The sequence below is a fragment of the Ictalurus punctatus genome, chromosome 12 (assembly GCF_001660625.3).
Source record: "Ictalurus punctatus breed USDA103 chromosome 12, Coco_2.0, whole genome shotgun sequence".
Lineage (NCBI taxonomy): Eukaryota > Metazoa > Chordata > Actinopteri > Siluriformes > Ictaluridae > Ictalurus > Ictalurus punctatus.
This window is the reverse complement of record NC_030427.2, coordinates 289,982-314,160: the sequence shown is the minus strand read 5'-3', so window position 1 is coordinate 314,160 and position 24,179 is coordinate 289,982. Positions and strand designations below refer to the sequence as shown.

General features: G+C 42.2%; 1 long non-coding RNA gene across 1 annotated transcript; it reads right to left on the bottom strand.

The window, feature by feature from the left end:
• Positions 1–506: 506 nt before the first annotated feature.
• On the bottom strand, positions 507–1,227 carry LOC128634168 (uncharacterized). The gene is made up of 3 exons (XR_008397424.1): positions 871–1,227; positions 641–722; positions 507–555 (listed from the first exon to the last, which is right to left on the bottom strand). It is a non-coding gene; the product is annotated as an uncharacterized LOC128634168 (long non-coding RNA).
• Positions 1,228–24,179: the final 22,952 nt, after the last annotated feature.

Below are 24,179 nucleotides of genomic sequence, written 5' to 3'. Positions count from 1 at the left end.
CTTGGTTTGAAGGCAGATCGTCTCCGGGAACCGGGGTAAATACACATGCGTCCCACGAATCTAACAGCTCCTGATTCCAATTCAAACACGAGTCTATAGCGCTCGGTTCATTCACAGATGACTCTGTTTGGGGAAAAAAACACAAAACATTGCTTAGGATACCGGCACTAATTAGGATGATGAAACACTCTTTAAAAAATAAAATAAAAAAATAAAAATACATGCTACACACGTCTGTCGATCGTGGGGGAGATCTTGATCGTTTACGTTTAGACGTAGCGACACCCGCGCTGTGGACCTGAGCGACTGTTTTACACTTGCTTGGCCTTTCCAGAGCTCGTTGGTATACCGAGTTCAGTGGAAACCGCAGCACTATTTTTGAACTCGGGTGCAGCGATCTTGTCTACAAGATTTGACAAGCCTTGAACAGTAAACAAACGAACACAATACGTAAGAAAACATCTTAAACCGCTTTTAAACATAACATCTCATTATTACAGATCTTACCGAGCACGGGGTTTTCAAACCTGACTCGCGGGACTTCTGTGTTCGACCCTTTGTGAAAAAAAAGAAGTAAAAGCATTAAACACACACATCATACATAGGATCGAACAATTATAAAGAATAACAACGCACGTACCGCTTGCCTTGTTCAGAAACCTGATTTCGTCTACGATGTCCGGGATAGACACAATATCATCATCACCTGTAGCGTTAGATACCTGTTTTATTCACCACAATAAACCCATAAATTCGTTTATAAATAAAAAAACATTCTTAACTATGTGTAATAATAATAATAATAATAATAATAATAATAATAATAATAATAATAATAAACAATAATAATAATAATAATAAAACACTTACTGTTGCGACAGACAGCCATCTCCTCTTTGAAGTATTCTCAAAAATAATATATAAAGCTTTAAAGGCGAGTTAAAACGAGAATCGACGATTCGCCTAAAATTACACAGCGCTCTGATACACGGCCGCGATCTTAGAGACTTCTGTGTAACTGACCCTACTTTTAAACATAAAGGATACCTATTGTAGGGTGTGTCGTAAAGCAATTAACACCCCCGCAGACACTCATTATCATAAACAATCTGTAGGATCACACCACGACCCCTCTAGTCATAAAAAAACTCTTTGGTCAGGAAGAAACAAAGAGCCATAAATTAAGCACTCCTAGAGAAACGCAGGCCTGTCATGGACGAGGCCATAAATTAGGCCTCTAGTTCTACCCCTGTGATTGACATTTTGACAGAACGTACTGGCTACGTTGAAAACATGTGAATGGGTGTGTTTAGAGAGAGAGAGAGAGAGGCGTGTCTGAAAACACGTATGTGTGGGCGGGGTTTAGCGAGAGTGAGGCGTCTCAGTTTAACTTCATTACTGCTTAACACAGCGACTGGAAGACATCTCTGGAAAATACTTCTCTCCTACTTTAAACATTACGGAGATTCTTTTAGCCAGCACTTTAACATTTTTACCTCGTAAGGATCTTTGTTTAGAAGTCGTGTAATATGCGCTATTCTTTTTAAACAGCTCTTTTAACCATTTTTACCTCCTAAAGTTTTTATGTGTTTTTTTGGAAACCTAGTAATACAGATTCTTTTTAAACAGCTCTTTTGATCATTTTTTACATCCTGAAGGTTTGTGTTTAGAATGTATGTAATACAAACGATTATTTTAAACAGATTCTTTTTTAAACAGATTCTTTTTTTAAAAAAAAGACGCTTTAACTCCTAAACATTTTATTCAAAGGTAAAACGGGATCCCTAAAAAACATAATCAACAATTGTTTTCATTTATTTCACAAAACAAATATTCTACTCATATGTACACATTCAAACATCATGCTTTTCTAACAATGTGTTTACACAAACGAAATAACGCCACACAGTAACACAAACACATCCCCATATTAAAATCATTATTTCTTTTCAGACGTATTTCAGCCCACCAAAAACCAAACTCATTAACATAAACACCTTTCGTTGGGAGGGGGACTACCCCCCCCCCCCCCAACACACACCTCTCCACAACACCCCCAGACACAAAGGAGCCAGATTGATCATCTGATAAACTCCATAGGGTTACCCCTCTCACCACCCCTACAGACCTGCCAGTCAGGGAAGCACAGAGGGTCATATATTATCACACACAACACTTTGATTGACAGTTTGACAGAAAGTGTATGATATAACTACTCATGTATTTTAAGGGTATTTGAGTTTGAGACATACAGATTAGTAATGAGACTAAAGGAATGGACTACACTTGTTGGTGGTGGAGGCAACCCTGAGTTCTTCTTATTCATTCTTAAAATAGTTCATTTGATCATTTCTTTTTTTTTTGATAATGAAGAAAAACAACTCACGAAATGTTCCCCCCCATATCATTTATATTTCTTTGTTTTCGCTATTTTGTCCTATGCGTATGCAAACATTAGCACTCCGTATGTATGAATTCCTGTATTTGAGAAGGTCTCTGCTCAACGTGAGCCCTAAATGGCATGGCTTGTAGGATTTTAATTTGCTCTGTGCCTGTCTAGCACATATTCTTATAGAAGAAGAATACATTTTTTTGGAATGTTTGATAAGTAGACAGAGCCTAAAATCTCTGATCTTGTCTGGCACTCTCTCTCTGCACCTGAGCTGTTTTATGTACACCCACTGGATTGCATGGCTTAAAGAAGCTTATCTCTGCCTAACCACACTCGTCGCTATTAAGCACTAACCACAATGGCAAGTGGCACCACATCCACTGCTGTGCACTGAGAGTGCACCAGAATTAATTTCGTATATCTATATATAGTTTTGCTGACGAATGTAAACGTAGTGTCGATAAAGACGAATAGAAAGTTTGTCATTCTTAACCTCTTCTGAGTAGCAGCTGTGTTTTCTTGTTTAGGCCGAGGGATTATGATCATTTGTGGTGACACGGACCGATGAGGGTGGAAAACCCATGGAAGCTAGGTCACTGAGGGGAGGAGGGAGGGAGAGACGGAGACCGAGCAGGAGCACAGACACTCATGCACAAAGCCTCTAAATAAGTCCGGGTTTATACAAGTCGAGTATAATCTGAGCCCTAATCTGACATTTTTTACTTGCTGGGTATCGCAGGTGAACTCTTCAGTTGAGTTTACTTTATTTTGGCTTAACCTTCAGCTTTGGGAAAATATTTTGGGAATGGTGAGGTGAGACGTGATAGTGGAATGTGTCTGTGTGTGTATATGTAGGTTCTGATAACCTGGCACGCTATGGCGCTCTGGAGAGTCTCGTGAACGATGTGGCTGATGACACGTGGGACAACAGAGCCACGAATAGAATGAGCACCATCCGATTCCTCGATGACGACGATGAACAGGTGAGAGAATTGTGAAATGCTGGACTCTGTATCACCTGATTGATACAGAGTCACCTGATGACTCTGTATCACCTGATATCACCGTGTGTGTGTGCGCATGTGTGTGTTAAACTGAAATAACAGCTCGGACTATTATTACTATTACTATTATCTTACTACTGCTACCATCCAATTTATGAGATTGGTTTTGATGCACGTGTTTACTGTATCATTAATTAAAATGCAAATGTGCAAACGCTTATGTCAGAGTGTCAGAATCCCGAGTTTGAGTGAGGAAACTTTCACGCCTGTGGATTTCGGACATTACGCTGTAGGTTGCCAAGTCAGGATTGTCAGAATTTTTGGAAACCCAACTAAATGAATGAAGTGCATTTCAGTAAATAGCAAAATAACAAAGTATATAAACACAAAATCCAATGGCAAGAAATTCCTGACAGTTCACCTTTGTTAATACAGGGAGTGACCCTGGTGGTATGAACCACACTTGGAAACTAATAAAATTAGAATATAAAGCATAAGGTAGCCTTTGAGTATGATAGTTGTAGAAATGTATGGTGGTAGAGATGGAATATGAAGAGAGGAAAGTGGTGGTGGTCAACGTACAAGCACCAGCAGGGGAGCAGGAAAAGAGAGTATTTTAAGTTTTTAAGGGAGTTTTTAAAGAAGCACAATCAAGTTATTATAATGGGGGATTTTAATACAGTGTTTAGTAAATTGGATATGGCTGAGGGAATGGTCTTTAAAACTGACACTGGGAGAAAAGAGCTAAAATCCCTGATGGAAAAAAATAACATGATTGACATATGGAGAGAAAGGAATGAAAAGAAAAAAGAATACTCAAGGAGGCAGATAGTCAGGAATTTTATGTGCAAAACAAGAATAGACTTTGTTTTATGTACAAGGAACATAGAAGGTTTTATAGAAGGGATGAGGTATGAAGAAACAAGCCTAAGTGATCATAAGCCACTTTTTATGCAAATAGGCTGGAGTACAGTGAAAAGAGGGCCAGGGGTATGGGTCTTAAACACAGCGCTTTTAAAGAATGAAGAATATGTTGAAAAGATAAAAGATATCATTGAAAACAAAAAAGAAAATGGAATGTATGTGGAAGATAAAAGAATATGGTGGGAAAATGTGAAGTATGCAGTGAAAAAATTTACAATAAAATATTGCAGACAAATACAGAAAAGCAAAAAGAATAAGGAAAGAGAAACAAGGGAACGATGGGAAAAGAATTAAATGAGAGAAAAAGATATACAAAAATGAAAAGTAATAGAGGAAGAATTGAAAGAAATTGAAGAAAATAAATAATGATGCGAGGTTGCACAGCAAAGCAAAGCATATGGTGGAGGAAGAAAAGAAATATTTTTTAGCTCTAGAAAGGAGAAAGCTGAAACAAAAAGGGGAAAATGGAGAAGTAGTACAAAAAAAGAGGAAATTTTGAAATTAATACATAAAAGCATATTATGAAAAGCTATTCATTAGAGATGGAGTAAAAGAAGAAGAAAAAGTATCACTATTGAAGCAAATAAAAACAAAAGTAGGAGAGGAAGATAAAAAAAAGGATGTGATCAAGACATAAGATAGGAAAAGATCAAAAAGCTTTAAGTGAATAAAATAGAAAGAAAAGTCCAGGGATAGATGGTTTGGAGAGTGAGTTTTATATCGTTTTTAAGGATTTTATAACTAGCACCTTAAAAGAAGTATATGAAGAGGTTTTTAAGAAAGGAGAGATGAATCAAAGAATGGGATTGATGAAGTTGATCTATAAAAGAAAAGGAGAAAAGGGTAGACCTTAATAACTACAGACCGATTACAATGCTCAACACCGATTTAAAGATTTTGGCAAAAATTTTATCCAACAGATTAAAAGTAGTAATGCATATAGTAATGTATAATTAAAACAAATCTAGTGTACAGTGTAAAAGGAAAATATATAGCAGACAACAATAAGCATAAAAGATATGATCAGGTACATGAAAATCGAAAACAGAGAAGGCTATGTAATTAGTTTAGACTTTGAAAAAGCCTTTGACAGGGTGGAACATGATTATTTATTTGGAGTTTTAAAGAGTTTCCGTTTCGGAGAGAACTTTACTGAATGGATTAGAATTTTATACAGAGGCGCAGTAAGAGAGTTAGCAGTCAAATGGCCAATAACAAGGCCACTGGGCCTGATGACATACCATCAGAATTGGAAGAGGTTAGGAGAACCAGGAGCTTATTTCCTGACAACCTTGTTCAACAAATTTCCTGATGATGGCATTCCAACTGCATGGAGAAAAAGCTACCTAGTGCCTTTGTACAAAAACAAAGGTGACATAAGACTCTGCAGGAACTACAGGGCTTTAAAACGGATATCACACACCTTTAAAATTTGGGAACAGGTAATAAATAGAAGGTTGATGCATCTAACTAAGGTCACTGAAAACCAGTGCAGATTTGTTGCAGAAAAATCAACAACCGATGCTATACATACGATTCAAATCTTTATGGAAAAGCAGAGAGACAACAAAAAAAGAAATGGTGTACACATGGTGTTTATAGATTTAGAAAAAGCTTTTGACCGTCTTCCGAGACCACTAGTATGGCAAGCTCTACGATCACAAAAAGTGCCCGAATGTCTCATCAATATAGTGGCCGACATGTACGAAGGCGCAACCACTAAGGTGCGTTGCACAGCAGGAATCAGCGACTGTTTTGAAAGTGAAAGTAGGAGTGCATCAAGGTTTGGCACTCAGCCCCCTACTTTTTAAATTGGTGATGAATTATGTAACGGCGGAGGTGCAACATTCAACACCCTGGGACATTCTCTACACAGATGATGTCGTCCTTAGCAGTGAAGACCAAAAAGAACTCCAACAACACCTGGAAGATTGGAGAGCTGTACTGGAAAATGCTGGCCTTAGTTATAAGCAGACAGAAGACCGAAAATATGTACTGCAACTTTTCAAACAGTAACTAACATTACACAATTTCGCACCAAAACTCCTCACTTAACTCAGTCACCAATTTTAAATACCTCAGGAGCATTCTATCTAGCGATGTTTCTATTGACGCGGATATCATGAGCCGCATGAATACAGGGTGGCTGAAATGGAGACGTTTAACAGGAGTGCTCTGTGATAAAAGAATACCAGTTCAAATCAAAGGCAAGAGTTACAAGTCCGCTGTGAGACCTGCTTTAACATATGGTGCTGAATGCTGGCCACTTAAAAAACAGCTGACAGAAAAGCTAAGTGTAAATGAAGTGAGAATGCTGAGATGATCTGCAGGAGTGACACGCCGAGATAAGGTTCCAAACCAATATATCAGGGGCAGTTTTTAAGTCAGAGCACTACCTGAAAAAATGACAAGCGCACCTACGATGGTATGGACATGTGATGAAAAAAACAGAATACCACATGACCAGAAAACTGCTGGAGCTTGGTACAGGAAAGAGAAGCCGTGGAAGACCTCACCTAAGATGGAAGAATGTTGTAAATAAAGACCTCACTAGAGACAATATAGACCTAACAACGACCCAGAACAGAGCAATCTAGAGACAAAAGATTAGGAGAGCCAACCGCAAGTAGATATGGGAAAAGGCCGGACAAAGAAGAAGGGCGATAACGAGAGTAAAATGTAATGGGTTTTTAACACCGTGTTTTAAAATAAAAAGATCCATAAGACAAGGATGTCCACCATCAGCTCTTTTATATTCACTAGTTTCAGAACCAATAGGACTAGCCATAATGCAAGAAGAAAAAATAAAATAAAAAAAAGAATAGGGGTTGAAGGAAGTAAAGGAAAGGACAAAATATTTCAATATGCGGATGATACCACTGTGATAGTAAAAGAAATGGAGAATGTTTAAAAAAAAAAAGTCAAGGAAATTGTACAGATGTTTAAGGGATCAGGAGGTAAAGTAAATGAAGAAAAAAAACAGTATGAGATTTGGAGGTGCGACAGATTTAACAAATCATTTTACTTTCAAAGAAACAAGAAATAAAGATCTTAGGTGTTTTAATTGGGAAGGATGAAAAGAAAGCGAGGGAAACCATGAGGGAAGACATTAGGAGCTATCGAAAGAAGACTGAATTTATGGAAACTGACGACTCTTAATTTAAAAGGGAGGATTTTAATCCTGAATGTGTTGATGGTGTCAAAGTTATGGTATACCTTATATGTGTCATCTATGCCGTTGTGGGCAGAAAGAAAGCTGTAAAAACGTTTTAGATTTTTTATGGGACAGAAAGCCACCAAGAATCACATACAACAATTTAATAGGTGCAGTGGAAAGGGGAGGGATTGGGTTTAATAGATGCTGAGCAAAGGAAAAACAGTTTGAGATTGAAAATAATTAAAAAGAAAAAAAAAGTTTATGGATGAAAATAAAGCAGCATGAAAAAAAACCAATGGAATATTTTATAAGTAAATTTGGGAATTTTAATTGGGGAGATAATATTTTATGGATGAAAAGAAAGAACTGGATGATGGAAGGGTTACCAGATTTTTATAAGGAAATGATGAGCGCCTGGGGGAAATTCTTAACCAATGTACATTTTAAACCCAGAGGCAGAGAGAACATTTTAAATCAGCCTTTATTCTTAAACAACAGCATTTTAAATCAAGGAAAAGAGATTTTTTTAAAGAAATGGTGGGAGGTGGGAATCACAAGGGTTAAAGATGTTTATATGAATTTAAAGAAGGGTTTTCACCAGTACAGTGTATAGAAGATGCAATTGAGTAGGCGAAAGAGGATTTTAGCAGACAAGAAATAATAATAAAAAAATAATAAAATAATTTTTTTAAAAAGTATGATGTGATCAAAAAAGCAATACCCAAAGAGTTGATAAAAAGAACTGAAAACATGGAAGAGGGGGGAACAGGAAGAGAGGTCTATGTGGGAGAAAAAGTGGCTGCTTTTAAAGAATGTACAGTGAAAATGTTTTATAGCCTTTTTAGAGATGGAGTTAAAAAAAAATCTATTGTTATTGAGTACTGGCAACAGAAGTTCAAAAGATCTTAAAGAAGAAAGTATATGGAACAATATGAAAGGGATGACCATAGAAACAAAGTTAGAGAACCTAAATTAGAGTATTTTATCAGACATAAAGTCATATTTACAGATGTCCTACTGAACAAAATAGGAATGGAGCAAAGTGCAACATGTAAAGTATGTAATGATGAAGTGTTTTTACACTGCAAAGAATTGAAAGATTTTAATGCGAAATGTAAGAGAATAATTGAACATCTGAGAGGGGAACAACATGAGAAAGGCATGGAATGGAAGGTGATGTTAGGAGTGGATAAAAAGAGTTTTTATTAAAAAAAGAAAACAAAAAGAAAAGAACCCCCCCCCCCCCCCCCCCCCACCCACCCACCCACACACACACACACACACACACACACACACACACACCACACAACTGATCAATCTGCTTGTGATGTTGATAAAAAGTGCAATATGGGAGAGAAGAAAATTTTCAAAGAGAAAAATTGTAATGGATGTAGAGTGTTTTAAAAGAAAAGTGGAAAGATATGTAGAATGCTTTTTTTTTCCCAAACAAGAAAATAAAATGGATGATTATAATAATGTTTTTATGCCAGACGTATGTAAGGTTTTTAATGATTTACAATGGAAAGTGCCAGGACAACGAGGGTAATTTTATCATTACAGGAATAGAAGCCTTGTAGGTTTAAAAAAAAAAAAAAGTCATACCATAAAAAATAAATATTACAATGGATCTAAATAATAAATGTTTATGAAGTTAGGATTTATTGTTTAAAAATATACATATATTCTGATGTATTTTAATGTGAAAAATATTTATGTTGTAATATGTTTTTAATGGAATTTTTGAATACTTTTAATAATAATAATTATTTTTTTTAAATCATCTCATCTGACCTTGAAAGCAAAGTTGGGCCTGGTTAGAACTTGGTTGGGAGACTAAATGGGAATACTAGGTGCTGTAAGCTTTTCATTTGGGTAAGTGCTCCCTCATTCTTTATGCAACGTACTGGTGCTTAGACTACACACGAACGTGTTTTGCGTAAAGTGATTCTCCGTATTTGCAAATCAAAGAATCACTCCTGACGTGAAAGGACACATCACCTTGTCTCATGTTGATGATGCTCTGACATCCGTCTGAGGAAGCTGCTATAGGAAGCAGGCATGCAGCACGACTTTGTACTCTCCCTCGTCTAGTTTTTATTTTTTCATCGGTCACATGACTTGTTAGTTTTGCACGAGGACTGATGTCTCCACAGGTCATTTTTCCTGAACATTCTAAAACAATATGGGCAAGGCAAATAGTCCTTAAGAGAAGCTTTATCAGACGGCTGCTTCCAGGTCACCATGTCCTCTGCTTTTTTTCAGAACTTTGGAATTGTGTTTAAAGTCTCCTTTATTGTGCAGCTGTTCCAGAAGACCCTTTCTTTCTTTTGATCTTAATGGAAAGCTGAAGGCATATGCCACATCTTTGACCTCGATATGCTTTCTCCCCAAATACCTCGAGATCTTTAATTGTGATTTGCCACAGTAGAGGCAATAATGTCTTTTGTCCCATGCTCGTTTATGGTCTTCCCTTTTTGTACAAATTTTTAGGGTCACAGTTGATTTACCTTTATTTGTTTTGTTTATCTCAAGTTGTTTGTGTCTTTTCAGATAAGTTCTGTTTCTTTTGTTTTTTTAAATGGTGCACTTCCCTCTTTGCTGATCATCATCACTCAAATTTGTGTCTGGACCTTCAAGATATTCTTTACTGGACGTACTGTGTTCTGGATTGTAATCTGGGTCTAATACTGCGCAGCTGGATACTTCAGATTCCAAGGAATCACTCTCAGGTTCCTCATGAATATCGTCCAGCTGCAAGTTCAAAGTATAATCATCATGAGTTAAAGTCTAACTTTAAATAGACACTTCACCACCATTATTGTGACGAGGGACTACCTGACTTCCTGATACCAACCAAAGTCAATTGTAAATGTGTATTATAACAGTACATTACAAAATTAACACAACAGTTACCGGGCTTAGCTGACCACTTTTATTAAGTGAAAGGACATGACATTTTAATTTCCTGTGCAGAACTATTTCAGTTGCTTAAGCAGCTTCAAGCTTGCTAAATTGTAAAGTCTAAAACTACAATTATGAGATTAAAATGCATGTTTTGTTCTTCAGGCTCTGAGTTCCAGCACATTCAGCATGAAAAAATAAAGGTCAACATTAAAAGAGTTTAAAGCTTCTATTTCTAACATTGTTAGAGTTGTTAAGTTCTAACGTTTAAACCCTTGTTTCTCTGTGTGTAGCTATTAGCCAAGCGAACTGCACATATACAGTATCTCACAAAAGTGAGTACACCCCTCACATCTTTGTAAATATTTGATTACATCTTTTCGTGTGACAACACTGAAGAAATGACACTTTGCACAAGCTGTACATTTACATTACATTTATGCACTTAGCAGACGCTTTTATCCAAAGCGACTTACAAATGAGAAAGATACAAGCAACTTTACACTACTCACTCACTACTCACTACTTTACACTGTAGCAAAGTGTCATTTCTTCAGTGTTCGTCACATGAAAAGATATAATCAAATATTTACAAAAATGTGAGGGGTGCACTCCCTTTTGTGAGATACTGTAAGTATAATATAATGTTTCTCTCTCATACACATACATAGAAAAAAAAAATCACTCCTCATCAGGTTCATTTTTGTTACTCAGTATGGTTCTTTTCATCACTAAATAAATGTTTTTATTCTTATTTTTAAAAACAGACTCAGAATATGATTAGCATAAAATAAAACTAATAAGCAAAATAACTATATAAACTCAATAACTCACAGGAAATCAATGTAAAATCTCAATAAAATAAACTGAGATGAATAAAGAATGAAGGATACAAACAGAACCCTGGTGACATCTTTCAAAGTATTTAATACATTTAAATTGCTTCACATTCTTACATATAGAACCTTTAATATAATCTCCATTATTTAATGTCAAATCGAATGTGCTAAAGCACAGAGCCTATGGAATGGTCCAGATACCTCAGGTCTTATGTCTGGACTGTGCCTAAAATACAATTAGTCTTCTATTTGGAGTATTAAGTATTAATTCATCATGGAGACTGAACCTAGTCTACAACTCTATTAATGTGCAGGGACGCCACGAAACTGTACAGTTGCAACCATCTACCATGCTGATAACTTGTATCTCCACCACTTGTAAAATAGAACTTCTCCACTGTAGCCTACATACATGTAGCTGTCCTAACAGACATGAGGATCTAATCTAGCAGCATTACTTCAGTTTAAATACTTTCTACAAACAATCACACTGGATCTTACAATCAGTTATTATCTTATTCTTAACTTATAATGATTCCAGATCTGGGATTCATTTCTATCACCACATTATGTTGTTTCATTTGCAAAATTCCACCTTAAGATTTTATTACAGTTACTAACAACTGCTCAAAAGATTTTGTAAAGGCACATATCTCTGTTGAACTTTCTTCCATCGTTTCCTGGACACCAAAGAGAAGATTGAAAAAATTACTACATCATTATATCAGTTTAAACAAAATAATTCCAATCACAGGCAACAATAAGGCAATACAGTAATGTTTTAGTACCTCATTCATCTTTTTACATGACAATTAAGACCTTAAATATAATGATATACCACATATTGTGATTTATACAGAATATGTATGGATATAATTTATATAATTTGGTCACTTGTTCATTTTTTCAGAGAAGCCGTTGTAAAGAAACAAATCCGTCCACTGACTTGTCTTGATTATACTCGGTCAATTTGTTCTTAAACTTTAGTCCATCTCGAAAGTTCCATGAGTCTCCAACATACCGATAGCTTCTGTCCATATGCATACCACGATCTCTAAAACAACCCCCACCCCGAAAAAATAAAATGAAGCTACATGTTTACCATAAAAGTACCCATAAGTGAGGATCATAAAATCTCACCTGCACTGTAAAGGTTTGTGAAAATCAGCTTGCACATCAATTATGATGAAATCTCAGCCGCTCCAGTCTTCTCCTGAACCTCTCCGGGCCACTGCTCAAGTCATCCATTTTAGGTCAAGATGCACGTGCAGCACAGTTGCAGGTGTAGGGGAGGGGGAAGGGGAAGGGGAGGGGAAAGGGGAGGGGGAAGGGGAGGGGGAAGGGGGGAGGCGTGGCTACCAATTAAGGCCTCACTGAAGACAGCTAACAGTGCATCACAATATTCTCCAATTTTCAACTCTGACTCACAGGCTTAGAGTGTTTGAAATAAAGAAAGGTTGACGTTTATTAATGCAGTTAACTTAAAACCTAAGTAAAACCTCAATTTGACTGTATGTATATCAGTAGTGCAAAGAGTAGTCTGATATTTTAACTACAAGAGTACAACATTGAATTAATACTGTTACAAGTCATGCATTTAAATTTGAACTTAAGTAAAAATACAAAAGTATAAGCCACAAAACATGCTTAGTACCAAAAGTATAAATATGTGTTATGCACAATTCAGTAATTAAATTACAGGATTTTAATTGTGGATGTATTCATTTAAAAAATCCTTTTAAAATTGCAGATTGTAAAGGTGGAGCTAATTTTCAGATGTTATACTGTCTGAAATGTTCTTGGAATGGAAATACTCTACACTAGTAGGCCTACCTCAAAGAAGTACCTCAATACTGTACTTAATTACATGACCTATACAAATATATTTACAGCACCCTCCACTAATATTGGCACCCTTGGTAAATATTAGCAAAGAAGGCTGTGAAAAAAGAAGGTATTGTCATGAATAAAATCAACCTTTTAGCCTAGGTCAAAAACTTCAGAGACAGAGAGTTTAGTAGATGTCAAAAAGTAAATAAACTTTATTGAAAATCAATAAAGTGTGACAGTCTGCAGAGTGTCTGACTTTGCATACACAAACATGTCTTTATATACCTATCTCCACAGCATAGTCTCTGTAGGTGGGGTTTTGCTTTTCCTCGTTGAAATAGACCAATCTTCTTTTGCCACGATTAAATATTCATGTCTATGCGTTATCTTAAATTTGTGGAACATGCGCAGTTAGTCATTTTTCTTGAAAAGGTTTCATGAGGACAAGGTTTCTTTCACAAAAAAAGGTTTCACACAGGCTTGTGTGTCTTGACCTTGACTCCCTTCTTAGGCCTCAATGAGCATCTGTCTGTCTCTATCGGTTGTCCCCGCTGATATCTACCTCCTTTCCCGAGGCCCTTGTTGGCTCGAATTTAGCCTATTACCCAAAAACATTTAAAATTCAACTTAGAAGCCAATACTCACATCTACCTCTGAGACCAGTTGGAGATAGAAAAAATACACCAGCCGTGAGTGAGAAGAAGCAAGGGTCCAGCTTTATTGTTTCATTCCACCACACGAGATCCACACCGATGAGAATTCTCAGAAGTGATCCCCCATACCCTGAGCTTAAGCTCCAGTATTTATACTGTATTTACACACTAGATAACCCATAGGTTTCCAGAAAAGGCCTATTTCACTTACCCATAGAATTGAAACCAGGGGTTTTACTTTACACATAAAATCAGAACCCAGGCATTTCCAACAACCCAGGAAACAAAAACCCAGTGTTTCTATTTACCTAGGTTTTCAAAAACCAGGGTTCTCTTTTACCTAGGTTTTCAAAAACCAGGGTTCTCTTTTACCTAGGTTTTCAAAAACCAAGATTCCCATTTCCCTAGGTAAAAAAAAATGACGTAAGCAAGACGACTAAACAACCGGGAGGGACCTTGGTCTTATCGTTATCTCGAGGGGGGGGGGGGGGGGGGGCAGCCACCCTTATAACTGGCTTTCTTCATGGTTCTCTAAAAATTAAGGCTTTCCTTGCGAGACGAGAATCTTCACCATCTGAATCATGAGTAAGTTATATTTTCCTGTTTTTTTCCTGTATTTCTCGTTTATAATTTATTTTCATATTTGCACTATATTTCTTAGTTTATATATATTTATACTACTTGAAAAGCGGTTTACTGTACTTCCAACTTCTTAATATCATTACAGTTCTACTGTCCTGCATATGCTACTATTCTGTTTTTTATAGAGTTTCTCTATCACTATAAGATATTATTAAAGTTATTCATGTGTGTTTATGTATGTTGTGTCTACTTGCCCGCCCTTGACTGCACGAGTGTGTGTGTGTGTGTTTTAGCACTCCTCAGCTCGTACACTTCTTTTTGACTTTTTTTTTTGACTATTACTGCTCTTAAATTGCTCGTAATTCCAATCTGTCAATGTCCGCCTAATCCCGCTTCTACGTGTCAAGGTGCCCGTTTTTCCTTCTTCTCCCTTATGTTTATTTTATGACATTTTTTATCCACAACATTTCCCCCTCTGAGGCTGTGAAGCCTCATACACTACCTTAATTAAGCGGGTATCTGTGGAGGAACTGGTTCTGCCGCACCCCATGGCCGTCCCCCGCTAGCTGTCGGAGGATTACTCTAACAAGACCATAATCCCTGCGCCCGTCGTCCCCGTAATCCAATGGGTCCCTTACATTAACCACTTCTACGCAACACTGATCCGAAAAGGAGCTGAGGAGGTTTTGTAGACCTGGTGGGAGACGTGCTAGTGTTGTGCGCCCTGGGGTCTCATAGTAGATTGGCAGCTGGAGAATGGGCCTTAGGACCCCCCTACATCCACTTTGCGCCGGACATGTGTAGATGTACCTAGCCATAACTCTTAACCCTTAACTTACTTCTCCTTTTAACTATGTATATATATATCTCATTTCGAATTTAACTACCTTGATTATACGTTTGTTTGCCTACATCGATTATAAGATTAACTGAGTTCCCCTAATCATTTATTACTACTACTACTGCCATACGTATGAGTACACTACAGTAACTAACTACTTGATCTACACGTCCCTATCTTTCTCAACTAGGCCTGTCAGCCCACAGTTTTGTATTTGTCGGGACCTGCAGATTCTTGCTTCCCCTCAAAAACCAACCCCAGTCTTTCGCAGTCAGGGGTGGGCGAAAAAACCTCTTACGAGGAAAAATTCCCACCCTGCCAGCACCATGTGCTCAGCAGCACCATTATACTTTTCTGTGCCTGATTGCGTCACACTTTTTTGCCCATCACATTACATGTCATACATACATACACATTTTATAACACTCGGCATAACAGTCTCTATCGGCAGTATCCCTCTGTATTCCAGTTGTCTTCGGCTCAAGCACTTTACGTACTGTAGAGAACCACCCTTTGGGGAGAGGTTAGGCTAGCACTTACACCCAGGGTATGGATCATCACATCTTCTTCTCACCCCTCAGGGTTCAGTAGATCTGCAACACAAATGAACATATAGAAAACACCAATAGGTCCCGTTTGTCTCGGATAGGCCCATTACCTTGCCACTACCTTGTACAAACGGGTCCTTGCGCCCCCTTTCCCATCAGTCCTGGCTCATGTCCCGTCTCATGTTCTCGTAGACGCTGGTGTTGCTGCTGTCACTGCTCATTGACCCCTGTCTGTCGCTGCTGTCGCTGCTCATTGACCCCCGTCGCATGGTCTCAATCACCACCCCCCGTTGAGGCGGTAACGCCTCACCCTTTACAACATACTGGCCAGAAAAGGAGGCTGGGGACATCACCATCCGCCGTGCGCAGGGGATCACACAGCAGGCCACCAGAGCCATAAGGAGAAGGAGGACGAACAGGGACGCTCCCAAGCGGGTCAGGGTAGCAGTCCAATCTCCAGAAAGAAACCAGGAGAGCCACGGCGGGAGGCGGAGACTAGACCCAAAGCCGGAGTTAGCCGCTTGCTCCGTCTGGAGGGCTTGTAATTGGCCCAGGACCTTGGAGAGGGCTCCCTCAGAACCAGTGTGCAAAGGGATTGCAGCACAGCACTCGGGACCAATCATTGTACAGACACCTTCCTCCGGAGCCCGCATCTGGTCCAGGACAAAACGGTTCTGAGCAGGCATGAGGGAAGTGGCATGGAGCTGATCACGGACCAGTCCGAGAGCACTCAGCGAGTAGTTAATGAAGCGTTGCTCGTTGTACCACATGTAATTAATCCATGCCACGTTGCGGTTGATCTGCACGGCCGGGAGTAAAATAGACGCTACACCACTGCCAACGGCCTCCATGGCTCTGTAGCGAGCAGGAACGCCAACGGGGGTACCCCCAAAGTCAAGATGGACAGTCTCATCAGCAGCCCAGTCAGAATAGTTCGCTGCATCAGCGTCACGGACATACTGAGTCCATTGGGCCACGTCGCGGCGTGAACGGGACCGGCCGGATGACGGTCGGTCAGCCACCAACAAAACACGGGTCTTACCATCCAACCTAACTGGGGCGCAGCATCCCTGCTACTCCGCAGGCAAGGTCTGGCGTACACGTTGGCCCCCGCAAAACCAGAACACATCCGCAAGGGGAACAGTACCACCACTAAGATCAGGTAGGGGAATTACCACGTTGGGGGTGCATGGGGGTGAATCACAAACAGAGGGGGTTTCAATTTGCAAATCATTAGCGAACAGGGAGACATTACATCGGGCAGACATATTTCCCACAGGATATACGCCAACAGAGGAGCAGAGGCAGATGGGAAAGAACGAGGGCAGAGATGGTTGGACGCGGACAAAAGTCGACACTTGAGTGGTTACAGGGTGAAACAGGCATGAGGAGCTTGCATTGTGCATCCACGATGGGCCAAAATCAGCCGAAAGGGCCCCAAGGAGGCACACAGTAGGACACAAAAAATCAACAGAATAGGGGTTGGTGAGACATTCTTTGAGGTTCCCCATAGGCAGCATAAAATGGGGGGTGAGGCTACGATCATGACATACGAGACACGAGCGATCCGTCACAGATCGAGCAGTGTGGACCATCCATGCCATGTACATGTTACTCTGCTCCTCCGTGAGCGAAGTGTTAGCGGTAGAGATTGAATAATATTGTAATTTCATTAATTTATGTGCGAGCGGAGTTGACATCGGGGCAATGAGGAGGGGGTGGAGAGCCCGGGATGCGAAGGGTGACCCTGTACTATCATGGTAAGAACATGCCGTAGCCGAGCAAAGGAACGGTAGCCACAGGGGGCCAATCGTGGGCAGCTCGAAGGAGCACCTACTCGTCCGTGCCCTACCAGTAATTCTAAGATGTCCTACGCGAATCTCCACAGACCGAGCTGGGGAGAAAGTGAATGAGGCCAAATAGGGACTTCTCCCAATCAGGGACTCTTCATGGGCGAGTCTAAGGAGAGCTAACGCGCACATCGAGCTACGGGAACCTATAGTGGAGCCAGGGGCCGTCCAAGATCGAACACGCCTAATACGAGGATAGAGGGCTGTGCGGGAAGTAGCAGTCGCTAGTGGGTGTAATGTATGATAGGAATCCAGGGCATTTCTTTTAAACATTGGGTCGTAGAAAAGGAAAAAGAGTACTATTAGCCCTGCTGTAAAAATCAGTTTACCCACATACGTGCTACTATTCTGTGGAGCTTGTTCCACCGGTCCCCTCCGGAACCGGGGGTAGGGGAGTGCGCAAGGATTCATGCGGAGACTGACGTTCAGGAGTAAGCTCGGGTGAGTTCAACTGTGCTGCTAGAGACTGTAGCGTATCTGAGTTGATTAGGCTCAGAGGCAAAGCGGTGTCGTCAAGGTCCTGACAGAGAGTGGCGAATGTAGACAGAAAATCCTCCGTTGCTGGGGTTACAACTTCCTGTGGGCAGATAACTACACCCGTCACTTCTATTTGGGGCGTGAGAACGGTGAGGCTACTGGCATCAGACTGAGACAGTCTATCGAGTTTTTCCACAGCTCGCCGCTTGTTCTGGGCTCGAGTGCCGTAGGCAGGGCTCAGGGATGCACCCGGATCACTGTCACTATCAGTGAACACCACTGCCCCAGTGGGCTTCCTTGTACTGTCTAGTCTTGAGGTCGATGGTTGTTCGTCGGTAGTGTCTTGCAGTAGCGGTCCCTTACCTGGTTTGGCGCTGCTGCAGTGGTTCAAGTGATACCAGTAATTCCTCCCCTCTACTTTCACAGCCGTGGGGGTTGCAGCGACCACGGTGAATGGTCCTTCCCGACGTCCCGCAAGGGGGCTCTTTCTCTTGAAAACACGAATGTATACCTGGTCCCCCGGTGCCACTAGGCGCACGTCCTCCCGTACCTCGCTCTCTCCATGGACTGCCTCACGAACCTGTGAATACAAATGTCTATGGATTTTGGTGAGGGTTCGCACATAATCCTGCATTTCGTCCTCCAATTGTGCCAAAGACGGCCCTGTGTATGGACCTCGGGTGAATGCCATAGGCATTGGGCGCCCAGTAAGCATTTCATGAGGAGTCAAGTGCGTCATACGATTGGTCTGAGAACGCATCTTCATCAAGGCCAGTGGTAAGGCCTGTACCCAGTTCAGGCGAGAGCTCTCGCATATTTTTGCCAGTTTATTAACTAGGGTACCATTCACTCGTTCTACCATGCCCTGGGATTGAGGATGATACACACATCCTAGCTTATGATCTATCCCCAAGGCAGATGCCACATTGTCAATGACGTTATTCACAAAGTGGATACCGTTGTCCGAACTCAGAAAATCTGGAATACCGAACCGGGGAATGACTTCGCGACATAAAAATTTAGCCGCGGTCCTTGCATCTTCCTTGGAAGTTGCAGTTGCTTCCACCCACCTGCTGAAGCGGTCTACTACTACTAGAATGTAGCGCTTCCCTTCTTTCCGGTTGTCTGCTCCCATGTCTACATAATCCATCATTATATGCCGGAATGGCCCTGTCGGCGGGGGAATATGTCCTAAAGGAGCAGTGAAGTTCTTTCGCACATTGTTCTTGATACACACTTCACATCTATTCAACGCATAGTCCACCATACTGGCCAGAAATGGGGACCACCATTCCTGACGGATTTTTCGGATAGTTTCGGTTCTATGGGCATGATCCAAGCCATGGGCTTCTTTGATCAAGAGCGGGAGGTAACTGGCTGGGGCTATACACAATCCTTCTATGCTGCGCCACAATCCAGTACCCGCCTCTTTTCTCGCCCCCCGTTTTATCCACGCCGATACTTCAGCCACACCTGTGGTGTTCTGCAGCTCCACCAAGTGGGCCACATTGTCTACCTGCGGATGCCGCATCAGACTTTCCCCAGGCTGAGTTAGGGCCATCATCTGCCCCGGCCCTACGGCAGCTTTCTTAGCTGCCTCATCCGCCAGTGAGTTCCCTTTAGTGATAAAGGAGTCATCGGTCCTATGTGCCCTGCATTTCACTACAGCTAATTTTGCGGGCAATGTCATAGCATATAGTAAATCTGAAATCGCCTCCCCGTGGGTCACGGCGGTCCCATCTGCCCGCTGGAATCCCCTTTGAGCCCAGATTGGTCCAAACACATGGCAGACTCCATGAGCATAGGCTGAGTCCGTATATATATTGCAACTCTCATTACGGCCCAAATTACATGCAGCTGTCAACGCCCGTAGTTCAGCTAGCTGGGCCGAGCAGGGTTGGGGGAGCGGAACACTCATCACTACCTCAAACGTCGCCGGGTTTCGTCGTGCTTCTACTACTGCCAACCCAGCCTTATTGCCCGTATTAGTACGATAACAGGAACCGTCCACAAAATACGTATGCTTAGCATTATCAATAGGGCAGTTCTCCAAATCTGAACGCGCTTTCAAAAATATCTCTGATACTGCTACGCACTCATGGGGTACACCATCTATCGGGGTTACCAGTTTATCGGCCGGATTCACCGTGGTGCACCGTTCTATGGTGAGCTCCGGGGCTGACAGAATGGAGTCATATCCTGTTCGACGGGAGTTCGTTATCACAAAGGTCTGACTCGTTAGGAGCGCATGCAGTGCATGGGTCGTATATAATGTAACTGGGTGCCCCATGGTGATTGAGGACGCTTTCTGATATGCAAATGCGGCCGCTGCCAAAGACCGATAACAGGGGGGCATCCCTTTTTCCACGTTATCAAGAGCCGTGCTATAATAGGAGGTGGCCTGTTTTCCCATCCCTTGTTGCTGCTGAGTTAGGACGGCCGATGCGTACCCCTTTCTTTCGGATACATAGAGGTGAAAAGGTTTGCTATAATCTGGGTTAGCCAATGCAGGAGCGGTCATTAAGGCCATTTTAATATCTGCGAGTGCAGCTAGAGCTTCAGGAGTCCAGACGAGGGGGGCATTTGGCTGTGATTGGTCTGCTGCCTTAATCATATCCCGTAATGGTTGGACCCTTAGCGCGAACTCACATATCCATGGACGACTGAACCCCGCCATTCCTAGAAATGCCAACATCTGTCGCACGGTGGTTGGCTGTGGGGCCTTGCGTATGGCCTCTACATGCTTTGGTGCTATAGTACGGCTTTCTCCCTCTAACACACGACCTAGGTATTCCACCTTTTGTCTACAAAATTGCAACTTTTCTTTACTTACTTTGTGGCCATTTTCGGCCAACATTCTTAGAACCTTTAGAGAGTCGTGCTGGCATTGCTCTTTAGACGCACTACAAATCAAAAGGTCGTCGACATATTGCAAGATGGTGCTACGGCACTCCAGGGCTGAGAGGTCTTGAGCCAGTACCTGATTAAATATGGATGGGCTTTCACAGTATCCCTGCGGAAGTCTAGTGTATGTGTACTGCTGCCCTTCGTATGTGAAAGCAAACAAATGCTGTGAGTCTGGGTGCAGTGGCACGCTAAAAAATGCTGAGCATAAATCTATGACAGTATACCATTTGGTCCCTTCTGGAATGTTCGACAATAGGGTGTGTGGGTCTGGCACTACTGGTGTTTCCGGTATCACAATTTGGTTAATAGCACGCAAATCATGTACTAGCCTCCACTTCTCTGAGTCAGGTTTTCTAACTGGAAAAATGGGGGTATTGCACTGACTTCGCGTGGAGATTAGAACTCCGGCCTCTACCAATCCGTGTATTGTGGGCCGTATGCCTTCTCTAGCTTGCACTGACAACGGATACTGTTTCTGGTAGGGCAACCTTGCATTCTCTTTTACCTTAATCTGAGCTAGGTCGGCGGATTTAACCAACCCTACGTCGGTCGGATGTTTTGTCCATAGCTCTTCTGGAATAGTTTTCAGTATTTCCTCATTGTCCTGATCTTTTGCTGCCTTAACTGCCATTTGTAAACCACTCCGGTCCGTGTTCGTGCATATGCAGACACTAGTGGCCACGGCGGTATCAACTGCTGTTACTGAGATTCGCACAAACTTTCCATCAGGCGACTTGTGCAAGGATGGATTGGTAGTTGGCTTCCACTCTTGTACTTCTTTTGCCTGCCCTATCATTGGCTCTACCTCTTCCCGTTCCAGGCCTTTGGTGACCATGAGTGTGACATGGGGCGCTGTCCCTTCCAGCTGATACCAGTTAGCGATTCTATCTGGGAGCTTTATAATAGCCGCCACTCCCTGTGGGCCGCTTATTATTTCCATGGTTTTAATGTCCATTACTTGTCCCTGTTCCATGTCCTCCCAAAGCTGAGCATATTCCTGGTCTCGTCCACCGTCATCATTTTTAATAGTGCAATATAAAGGGGCCTCCACTTCGGTGCAATCGGGCCGCATGTACTGTAACCATGGTTTCCATTCTGCGTATCTGTGCCAGAGTTCCGAGTTAGCTGGATCGGACATCTCTAGCCAGTATACCATCCTCACATTACGGGCGGTGCTAGGTGGCTCGTCCAACAGTAAGAATTGTGTGGATATTGATTTGGGGAACGTCACCCAAATCCCAGTCACTTCGCACTGTATCTGAGCTCCCAACTTACACAGGGCATCACGTCCCAGTAAGTTAACAGGCGCTCCTGGCGAATATAACAGTGGTGCTTGTATTGTCACACCATCCAGAGATAGTTCTTGAGGCTCGGTGAATCGTAAGGTCTGTATTTTTCCTGAGAAGCCCATAGTTTGAATAGCCTTACAGGTGAGGGGGAGCTGTGAACCTTCTTTCCCTATACTTGAATATGTAGCTCCAGTGTCGATCATAAAAGGTGCTTGCAAGGTGTTTCCGATCGTCACTGTAACAGTTGGCTCTTGTTCTGGATGCAGTGTGGTGACGGACTGCATGAGCTCCCCCCTGGGCTTCTCTCGGCCTCCTCAACTCTGGCTGGGTCCCGGCTCCCCATAGGGGCCATACATGGGGCCACCTTGGGGTACTGGGGGTAGCGGTTGGCACCGAGGTGGCATTCCATAGCTCTCCGGTGCTCTCGGTCCAAGCACCTGACCTCTTCTTTCAGCCCTATCCACACGGTCTCCCCAAGTTGGTCGTGGGACATGTGGACAATTTCTCCTGAAGTGGCTAGGATCACCGCATCCCCAACACCCTTCAGTTGCCATATTTGGCCTGGGCAAAACTCGACCCCGTCCGTATCCTCGTCCCCTCCCCCAGGCAGGTGGCATTCCCGGGTGCATGGGGGCCCTCATATGATATATGTAATCCATCTGGTCGGGGTGCAGCATAGTAGTTATGTGTGGGACTTGCTGTTGTGGGTGGGTTTGGTATCCCTTGGCCAACAGCATAGGGTCAGCCTGTGCTGGGGCTGACGCTTGTGTATGGGGCACCATCACTGCCGCTTGTTTAATGTGCTCCCTCCTCCGTTCCTTCTCTTCCTGTTTAGTCCTGGTCAGTTCGCCGAGCTGTGCTTTATAGAGTTGGCTCATTAGGGTTTCAGTGGCATCTTTAGCTTCTTTTTTCAGCTTCCTGTGTTGCTCCACGTGATGGGTCACATGTGCCAGAAATGAAGCCCATTCCATTGCGTTGAGCCCCACCACTTCCTCTAACTTCTTCTGTACCTCCCCAGGGAGAGCCTTCTTCAATAGCAGTTTGAACAGTCCCACACTTGCCACTGAATCGTCCCATTTGGCACCCGTTTCATCCCTCCATTTATCTTGAAACTTTTGTATGAAGGTTATCACGTTTTCTTCGTCTTTCAGTTTTATATTTTCAAGCTTCCCAGGGTCCATCTTAGCCGGATACATACTCCTCACAGCATCCCATATTTCTTGTCGGTATAGGCCAAACGGGATGGCATCAGCCTTGGGGTCGTCTATCAAATCCCTGTGTTCTGCCCCATCGAAAATTTCTTCAGCCCGTCCCTTGCCCACTGTTTGGCAGAGAATGGCTTTGATATCGCCTATCGCCAGGTGCTGTCCTGATGTTTTTTCCTCAAACTGTGTAATCCATTTCTGCCCCCCTTCACACATGTTGGGTAATCGTTGGATCAGGCCCGTTAGGTCCATGAAACTCCAGGGTGCATAATGTAGGGCTTTTCCTTTAACCATGAGGGGCATCTGAGTAAGGCTGGGCTCCGACTGGGAGCGGGCATGCGCCAAGCATGCTGTGACACCAGGTTCGAATCTCACTGGGGGCCTCAGGCTTTCCCTGTTCCGTAGTGTTCTAGCTCCTCTAAGCTTCAAATCGTCCAAGTCCTCCTCCTCATTGACGTCTTGTTCAACTTTTCCTTCGTTGTCTGTTTCAGTCCCCTCGCTCTCAGTCCCCACTTGGTCGTCCAGTTCCATGTCTGAACTTACTTGCTTCTTCTTCTGCTGGTGATATATTAGGACTTTTGAGGCCTTACTCAGGCTTTTCACATGTTTTCCTGCTGACTGGTTCAGTGCTCTTCCCGACCTTTGTGATTTTGACTCTCCCAAACGCGGCTTGTGCGCATACTTATTTTTCACAGCAGTCGCCATTTGGAACGCTTGACCTGCGAGATTTTTCAATTCATCCATTTTACCCACGCCGTATGATATCCCGTCCTCTAGCCG